Genomic DNA, 10,393 nt, shown 5'->3' on the forward strand with positions numbered 1-10,393 from the left:
GGTGCAATTAAAGTTCAACAACCGTTAGTCAACCAAATCAATCAAAAACTAATAATAAACCGCAATTATCTAGTTTCCCACCAACGGTACTAATAAAGCTTCTCAATCCCAAAGAAGTCTTTAAACCGAGCGGCCGTAAGAGATTTCGCGTAATTAGGTTATTTTCCTCTCCGAATAGGCGGCTCCACCAGTAACAACACAACTAGGTAGTTTTGATGGCTCTGAGGATTAGTTTGCTCGAAATGCAAACTTTGATATTTATAGACCAAGGAAGCTTGGACACCAAGGAATTTCCAAAACCGAAAATATTCTCAAGATATGCAATATATTTCCAAATTCGGTTTCCATAATTCCTGGAAATGCTTTGTCCAAACATTGACCGAAAATCTATTAGAAAATCTCCAACTAGTAAATGCACATTATTAATTTTCATTTTCCAAAAATAAAATTAAAAACCTTAATTAAAAGATTCTCAATTTATTTTTTGATCCGGGATTTTTCCTTTAGCTATTAAGGAATATCTTTGAACAATAAAAGATAAGCGTTACTGCACATGTTCAAAGTATGTGGACATCTTAACTTTGTAAGTCCTCTTTCATACTTACAATCTTGAAACCGATCTGCCACACTTCCAAACAAGTTTAGAATTGGTTCATCTGACCTTCAAGAACTATGTGATTGACTAAGAACACTCAATCACCAAACATGGGTTTCACGGTTCTACCAAAACAAGTTTCAGTTCTACCTCCATGTGGGTACTGGAATTAGTCACACTATCTTTCCAAAATTCGGTTAACTAGGTACCAGGATCGGTTCCCACATATATATGGTATCTAACTTGTATTTGTTGCACCTGTCCAAAGGGTCGGTTTCCAATATCTAAAAACGTGTTGCACATGTTCATAAGATCGGTTCCCAATATCTAGAAACTTGATGCACCTCATAAAGGATCGATTCCCTTTTGTGATTGGTTACACCTCTTACTAGGATCGGTTTCCCTTTGCCTATAGTTGGTCATACCAATTACAACAAATCGATCATACCATCTCAGGTGATTACTTAAGATCGGTTTCACTAATAAAAGTCATACGAGTACAAAAGTCAGGCTTGTGAATAGTTTTACCAAGAACATAAACAAGTCATGAGCGGTTATACTAATCACACATATTGGTAGTTCAAAAGATATGCAATGGATAACAATACCAATAAGCCTAGCGATTTCCCTTTCGATTCACGAAACAAGTTCATGAATTTACTTCCTTTAAACGAATGTAAAACATTGTTTCCTAGGATGAAATCTTCACCTCATACCCATACATAATCACAATAGCATTCAAACGATTATGTCGATGTCTTATATACGAAGTTCAAAAGATAAGCATTATATTTCGTATTGTATTGCTTAATACTACGTCTAACTAGAGTATAATCATTCATGCTTCGCAGTTATGTTTTCAATATGCACGAATTGAAAAATACGTTAGGGAATGAAACTGTTCAAGTTAATATCACTAACCTCAAGTGGAAGGATGATGTTGTCGTTGTAGCTCCTTACTTCTTCACTTCTTCAAGTCTTCACGTAATACTTATAATGTCTCATATCCTAATACTTTAAAGCTTACCTACACGAAGTTGACTATAGTACATAATAAATCGACTCTTTAAATGAGTTTTGGCTCACTAAAATATGACAACCAAACTTGACATACCAACGCTTGGTGGGTTCAACCTAGCTAGGCTCTAACAGTCTCGTTGATGGTTCCATTCCCATACATTCTCCTACAATCCTTTTTGATAATATTCCACAGTCGAATCCAGATTTTTCTTTCTGGAGAAAGTGAGATAGATTTGTGATTAGCTGCCTCAATGCAATTTTAGCTCCTCTATTTCAAAGGATATCCTTGGTCAGACAACATCTAAACAAGTTTGAGATTATCTTGCTAAGAGTTTTTCTAATCAATTCACTGCGAGGAAGTCTATGCTGCGGAATCAATTGTTTAACATGAAAAGGGGGTCTGATTCTATTAGTGAATATTTACAAAGAATCAAGGAGATTTCAGACTCTTTATCTGCTATTGAGAGAGGGTAAGTGATAGACACATTTTTGTGTCTAATTTGTCCTCAATGTCCTTGGAACTCTATTTTTGTACTAATATTGTGTTTTTTTGTATTTTTAGGAAATAAACATTTTTGGAAAGATCTTCTCGAAAAATTATGCGGTGCATCACCGGAGGACATTTGTTATTCGGACTCTCATTTTGGTTAAGGGGCAACCCAATTACTAAGGGGCACCTCAGTTGGGCATTTGCTATTTACACTCCACAGACGATTAGGGGCACTTCATCTCTTTAAATTCAAAAAAAAAAAAAATTGGCGGGAAATGAAGTTCTCAACTGTTAGAGTTTCAATCAACAAAATGAAGGTGTTTTAGGGAAATTCAATCGCTCAAACTTGGTAGGAAGATGTGATATGGCATGAGGAACACATTATGGGCAGTGGGTTCGAGCACTGTAACACGAGCAAAAATGGAGTTCTTGTGTGCATGGAAGAGTCCTACTAGCGTTGGAAGAGTGTTGAGGCGTGGAGAAGACATTTGGGAGCGTGCAGGATCAAAGTTAACACGTGCATGGGATTAAAAATGGAAAGTTTCGTTATTATTGGCAGCCGAGAATATTTGGATTAAATGGAGAATATATGCAATCAATGGTCGGATTTTTGGCTCCAATTCACTATAAATACAAGGAAAAACAGTTTGGGAAAGGATATCAAGTTTAGGGAGAGTTTGGAAGAGAATAGCGACGTAAAATCGAAGAACTAGGCGCTGTGAAGAAGAAGTTTCTGCTGCTGCTGGAACCGAAGAACACGAAGAACATTGGACGAGGCAGGAAAGTCGTTAAAAACTATCGCTTTATTGCGACACTTTTCCACTCCTTTCCGCGACTGAGTCATTGTACCAAAATCCTGTTTTATACTATTTACTTCTCTTTCTCTTCATTGTAAAACACTTTTGAGCATCAATGAAATATTTTGAGAGGTTTTCCAACATGATGAGCGGCTGAAATACCTAGTGACTGAGGCGACGGAGGAGCTATTCACTCGTGTTTGATTGGTAAATTCTTTTTATAATTTCTTAATTATTTATTTTATTTAATTCACTTGGATCAATAAAAAAAGAGATAAAAATGATTTTCTTAATTAGTTGTGAATCAATTTGATGTTTTATGCTTAGATTTAATTCTTTGATAAATCATGCTTAAGGATTACAATTTAATATTTGGACACCTTATAGATTAATAAGTGATTTAATGGAAAAAAGAGCTAGATAATAATTATGAAATATTTTTGTAACCAATCAACTTGAAGTAATAGTGAATCCGGAGCCTTAGTCCATTTTAAATCTTGGCATCACTCTTTGAAAATTAAATTGCTTTATTTTTATTAAGTCTAAAATTCATTGCCTTCATAAGTCTTAAAACAACCCTTTTATCACTACAACAACTTTGAAAACACATCAATTTTTGGCGCCGCCGACGCGGACTTGTCTTTAGGATAGAGTTTTTAGATTTATTTTTTTTATTTATTTTTGTTCTTCTTTACGTTTTTGTGGTTTTGTCTTTTCCTTTCAGATTTTGGGAATTTGGAGCAAAATAAATTTTTGCCAAAGCTTTTGGCTAATATTTAAATACTTGAAGTAAAAGGCAAAGCGAAAGGAGCTAAAGAAGAAGAATTTTTTTTATTTTATAGAAAAAGAGAGAAAAAAAAGAGAATGTTATTTTATTAGATTGTATTAGGAATTCTTTTTATTTTGTATTTTTCTTTTTTCACTTTATTTTTTTGGACCTTTCTTTTGGACTTTGGACATTTAGACATTATTTTTTTTTAAACCCTAAGGAAGGGTAGATTAAATATTTAACTGTTTGCAGAGAAGGACGGTGATTACGATTTCACCTCGGCCCCTCGGGTTCGTACACAACATAGGAGTTGTGGCCCGAGTCGACGACAACGGTTCATCCCCCGTGTGGAACGGGAGGTAAGTTTGTCGAAACACTCGCGAATCCCCTGTCAGCGAGTTACTGTATTCCTTCGTTTGCATATATGATGAGGAACTGAAAACGGATGCTTTAAATTCCTAGTAAAGGGCAAGGACTGGCCATACAAGATAAGGGTTCGGATTTCATCACCGTTCTCTTCTTGCCCGCCTTAGGAAAACGAAACCAAACGCGAACCTAAGCTTTAAAATTTGGAATAGAACGAGACCTATAGGGTAACGAGTTTAGTAGGAAAGTCGTTCGAAAAATATTGGTTACTCTTTTAGCATACTTCGAAGTTCATGATGGTCTCTGTGAGTTGAATGCGTGACTGCGGCGCCTTGTGATAGCGGTGAGGACTTGGGTATCAAAGCTCCACTGAGCTTCCCTCTCCTCAATTCAACTTACTTTGACTCGGATTGACTCCAGAGGGGTTTGCTTAAATTGTAACGAATTCCCTTTCGAAGGATTAGAAGCTGGTCTAGAAACAATCTAAGTGGAGCCATCATGCTTTTTGTTTGCTAGAATTCAGTAGGTTTTCTGTGGTGAAGTCAGCCTTGTTTGTGTTTGCATAAAACTTTACTTCCCTTTTAGGGATTTTCTTTTTAGTTTTGTTTTTCTAGTGTATGCCTGGTTAAAGATTTTTCGTGGTTGTAGTAATGAGGTTCAAACTCTCGGACTTGTGAAGGATAATTTTTTAGACTTAATAAATAATTATACAAAAATATTAACAGTTTGGGCGAGAGGTAACCAAAACACTAGATTCCACTATTATGCAAAATTGAATGATAAATATTTCAAAACTCTATTCAATTCTTAAGTCCTCTTTTATATTTAATTCACAATCAATCATACAGATTCTCAAACATTATTTGTAAACCTTAAGCATAGATTATCAAGAGATTAAACCAAGCATAACCTATCAAACTGAATAACAAATAATTAAGACAATCATTCAAATAATTTAAAACTCTGCAAAAGCAGCGATTAGGTGAATTATATAATTAAATGAAATAGTTACCCATTTATGTTGCGTGAATAGCTTCCTCCATTGCCTTGGTTACGAGGGAATTAGTCGCTCATCATGTTGGAAAACCTCTCAAAGAATTTCATTGATGCTCAAAAGTGTTTTACAATGAAGAGAAAAGATAAATAAAAAGTATTAAACAGGATTCTGCGACCCACAGAAGGCGTCCAATTTAAACGACACAGAAGAGGTGATATTGTTACTGAATCCCTAAGACCACACCTACGACCCACGCCTGTGAGTCTCTTTCACTGTTGATAAACGACTGCTGCTGCGAGTCCGTTCTTCGTGTTCTTCGGCAGCAGCAGCAGCAGCAGAAACCGAGTTTGGGAAAACTCGAATTTCTTCTTCTCTGGCTCTCCTCAACCCCCCAGACTCTCGACAGCCCTTCTACTCGACCCAAGGAGTTAATTTATACCCAACATCAGCATTTAATCCCTCACAATAACTCCATATAATTCTCATTTACTCGGGAAAATATTTTTTTTATTTTCTTCACTGTCAGCCAAGATACGATCTTTTCCACCTCTTCTGCCTGCGCAAATGAGTTGTAATACTTCCATAAGCCACATACAAACTTTATAAGAGAAGATATCTTCCCCTGTTTGTCCACAAACTTTCCAAATTTAGCTCACAGTGCACTCGATAATATCTTCCCCTGTTTAACTTTGATTTCCTCCCAAGGCTTACTTGGCCCATTTTGCTCGATCAAAATGCTTGTAATAACTCTTTCCTGTGAATTCTAGCCCATCCCAATTGATTTCAGGTGTTGAATCTCGCAAAAACACGTCCAAAAATTCAACTCCAAATCATGCAGACGATAATTAAGTTTCCCGCCAATTTTGGAATTTGAATTTGGGAAGAAAACTGGCCTCCCCCTAATCCTGTACGGGTGTCCCTTTAGCAATTTGGGCTGAATTAGTAATTCTTGGGTGGAAATAGTAATTTTTCTGGGTTCCTCCGGGACATTTCTGGGACGTTTCCGGTGCATTTCTGGGGTGCCTTTAGTACTTTTCTCCGGGGTGTAAATCATCACTTTTTGAGCAACTCTTTCCACAGAAGGGTATTTTCTCCAAAAACACCTAAACAAACATAAAAACACCGTAATAAGAACAAATGGGTACTAACAAAATACACAAAAGAGATGAAAATAGACACATAAATGTGTATGAAATACCCCCAAACTTATTATTTGCTAGTCCTCGAGCAAATTTTATTCTTGAAAAGTGACCGAGTTAATCTCGGGTGGGTTTATCAGAGGTGTACCCACAAAAACCAATACTCCAGACCCTAGATATCTACGAAAAATCTTGGAAAGCACTAAAGAACCTCCTTGGTTGGCATACTTATTAATTACAGGAGGAAGTACCCTGACGCGAAATTCCAATTGTTGTATACGAGTTTGCACTCAAGCATACTAAAATTCATATAAGTGACAGAGCTCTACTAAGATAGTTTCACGATGGACATCATACTCGGAGTCAGACTAATCACATGAAAAGATTAAGAAGATGGAAAAATAAAAATGTAGATGGTTAAAAAGTGAACGGTGTTTCCCATATCTGTCTGAAGGCCTCTGCCAAGGTGAACCTAACCTAAATGACTGAGATACCGGTATGACTAATATTAACACACTGGCATATACAAGGGAACCAGCGGTCAATAACTTAAATCTAGATCAACAAACTGGCAAATACAAGGGAACCAGCAGTTGACTACACAGAACAATAACCCTTTTTTTTTAACTTAACGACATGAATAGATCTTTTTGATCCAAGCGCATGCTCCTTGTCACAGATTACACGATAGTTCCCACGGGTCCTGCATTCCACGCTTGCTTAGGCGACGGAAACAGGGAGAACACATGCATATTGCTATCCAAGTGTTAATACTTATTCCGATTGGTCTAACTGGTCCGGTCTTTTTTTTTTTGGAAAAGGTAACTCAGTCACTCTATTTCACCCTAGCAAAGGTAACAACTTGAATCGTGTGCCCCACCAAATCACTTGAAACAAAATAAAACTAAAAATAGAAAGTGAAAAGGACTCGACAAGATATGGCGAAACTATCATGTTATTTCTAACACCTGAGCTCTGTGCTTTTATGAATAGACTCTATAGATGTTTTTTATCTAGTCAGATTGGTTCCTCAACTCCTAAAACAAAAATGTTTCCATCCACTTAGATTGGTTAGTGCTATCCTTAATAGGCGTAAATTTCTAGGCTCTGGAGTTTATTTATTGCAACTAAAAAGTTTCTCCCATACCCCCAAACTTAAAATTAACATTGTCCTCAATGTTCTAAAGATGGAATTAAAAGCATGAACAAGGAGAGACAGTTGCTATATGAAGCAAAAGAGTGAAGGAAGGATATTACCGGGTTGCATGAGATTGGGTTACCTCCCAAGAAGTGCTAAGTTTAAGGTCTTCAGCCAGACATCGGAAGGAATTAGTCACCTCATAGAATCATATAGAAGTAGTCGGAATAACTGTGGGTCGTCTGGATCAAAAAGTATTACCCACAAGAAGAGGAAACTGCAACAGACCAAAAAGATGCCGAACATACCCTTGTTTAAGACAACTACATCTAGTTGTGGCTCAGGTTCAGGTTCTATAACTGGGTCTAGATAACAGGTTTTCATCGGTTGGATTTCCTCAAAGCTAAGATCCGGTTCAGGTATTAGAGTCTGGAAAAACTCAACTAAGAACTTATAAGCACATAACAACAACCTGAATAACTGGGGATCCTCTAAGTCAATCATATTTGACTCACACAGCTGACCACAATGAAAGAGGTGGTCTTCCTTAAGAAAATGTGTCGACCCTAATATCCTAAAGTGATTAGGTTTAGTCTCAAAACTTAATAACCGACACATCTTAAAATCAAAAGTTCTCACAATTGGTTGAAAAGTTTTTGGTGGGAAAACAAAGTCAATCTTGGTATCATAGCCTGGGTTAACCACATCAACCAGAGGATGGGTTTCTAACAACTGAGCTTCTTTCTGGACATCATTAGGTTCGGGAAAACGTGTACGAAGATAATCTTGTAAGATGGTTGAGGCACAAATGTCAAGTCCTACAGGAGGGTACTTTCTAAGAGTTAAAGCACACGGAGAATGATAATCACCCCCAAACTTAGAGTTTTCTGTGTCTCTAGGAAGACTAGTCACAATTTCCCTAATTTCTAGGTCATCAGATTCCTGGAAATGGTCAATAGATTCTTCTAAGTTGGGTTCATCCTCACTCATTTCTATGAGTTTATCATCTTCTAAGACTAGTGTTTCTAAATCGCTAGATTCTAAAACAGTATTCTCAGGGTAAACTCTTTCCTCTAAACCATCATCACAATCATATAAAGGATTATCAGAGAAAGTTTCATATAAAGGCTCATTAACTAAGGTGTTAATCAAAGTTACTTCCTCCGATCCATTAATAAGTTCATCAAATAATGGATTGTCCAATACTCTGTAGGCTAAAGGATCATGAACTACATCGTCTAAAACGGTGGTATCTCTAGTCAGATCCACATCCTTTTGAATAGGTGAATAATCATTAAAATTATTGGGATCTGAACCAGAAATAATATTATCATTATGAAGCTCAAATGGAGTAACTAGTTCCGATGCCTACAAATGTATGATTCTTCATCAATATTATCTTCATCATAATCATCATGAACCTCATCTAAAGTAGTGTCTTTTATTCTAACCTCGTCCTCTAGATTAGGAAAATATTCACTATTGATATCAAGGGTAGAATTGGAAACACTATATTGGAAATTAAGACTATCTTGAGTAGTTCTGTTCTGGGCCTCGAATAAAAGCTTTTGAATCGACTCACATGACTTCCTTATGGTATCATGTATAGAAGGTTCACTCATGGGTGCATTTTGTTTATTCATTTCTAACACAAACCTATTTGTATTCTCAGTTAATTGTTTGAGAGACTATTCTAGAGGAAGAACAGGTTCAGAAGGATCATAATAGGGACTAGTTTTCAATAGTTTGATTGTATCCCCTAGAGACGAAGAACTAGTACTATAATCTTCTTGCTCGTAAGACTGATGCATGTGTGGATAGTAATTGGGCTCACCATGGTATGACCCATATCCTTCCAAAGGATGGCGTTCCCAACCACTATTCCCAACATAGTCATAAAAAGGATGATGTCCATATTCAAATTCAGGTCGATACTCATTGTATTGGCTTCTATCATACCAGTTCGACATTCTTAATTGCAAGGGAATTCTACATAACACAAACAAGGCCGACTCGACTCCACCAAAGAAAACCTAAAGATTTCTAGCAAACAAAAAGCATGATGGCTCCACTTAGATTGTTTCTAGACCAGCTTCTATCTTTCGAAAGGGAATTCGTTGCAATTTGAGCAAACCCCTCTGGAATCAATCCGAGTCAAAATAAGTTGAACTGAGGCGAGGGAAGCTCAGTGGAGCTTTGATACCCAAGGCCTCACCGCTATCACAAGGCGGTGCAGTCACGCATTCAACTCACAGAAACCATCATGAACTTTGGAGTGTGCTTAAAGAGCAACCAATATTTTTCGAACGAGTTTCCTATTAAGCTCGTTACCCTATTGGTCTCGTTCTATTCCAAATTTTAAGCTTGGGTTCGCGTTGGGTTTCGTTTTCCTAAGGCGGGTAATAAGGGAGCGGTGATGAAATCTGAACCCTTATCTTGTATTGGCCAGGCCTTGCCCTTTACTAGGAATTTAAAAACAGACCAAATTCGTCCTCAATCAATGAATCACCTTAAGGAATGCAGTAACTCGCTTACAGGAGATTCGCGGGTGTTTCGATGGACTTACCTCCCATACCAGATGGGCGATGAACCGTTGTCGTCGGCTCGGGCCACGACTCCTATGCCGTGTGCGAACCCGAGGGGCCGGGACGATATAGTAATCGTCGTCCTTCCCTGCAAGCAGTTTGTATTTAATTTTTTTTTTAATTTATAACCCTTCCGTAAGGTTTTAAAAATAATGTCCAACGTTCAATGTCCGGAAAAAAAAATGTCCAAAAATAAAAGATTACAAAAATAAAAACCTTAATACAGTTTCTAAAAAAAAAATAATAAAAAAAAAATATCTAAAAAATAATAATAAAAAAAAAGTCCTTCGTCTTCTTTCCGTTCTTTTTGCTTTAAGCTTTGCTCCTAGTCTTTATGAAATCGCCAAAAATCTTTGACAACTTCTTCTTCTTTTTTCTTTTCGATCCAAGCCTCCAAACCTGTATCAGATAGACAAATACCCAAAGAACGTAAAAAAGAACAAAGAAAAATAAATCTAAAAAAATTGTACCTAAAAACAATTCCGCGTCGGCGGCGC

Source organism: Papaver somniferum, unplaced genomic scaffold (assembly GCF_003573695.1).
Source record: "Papaver somniferum cultivar HN1 unplaced genomic scaffold, ASM357369v1 unplaced-scaffold_15, whole genome shotgun sequence".
Classification (NCBI taxonomy): Eukaryota; Viridiplantae; Streptophyta; class Magnoliopsida; order Ranunculales; family Papaveraceae; genus Papaver; species Papaver somniferum.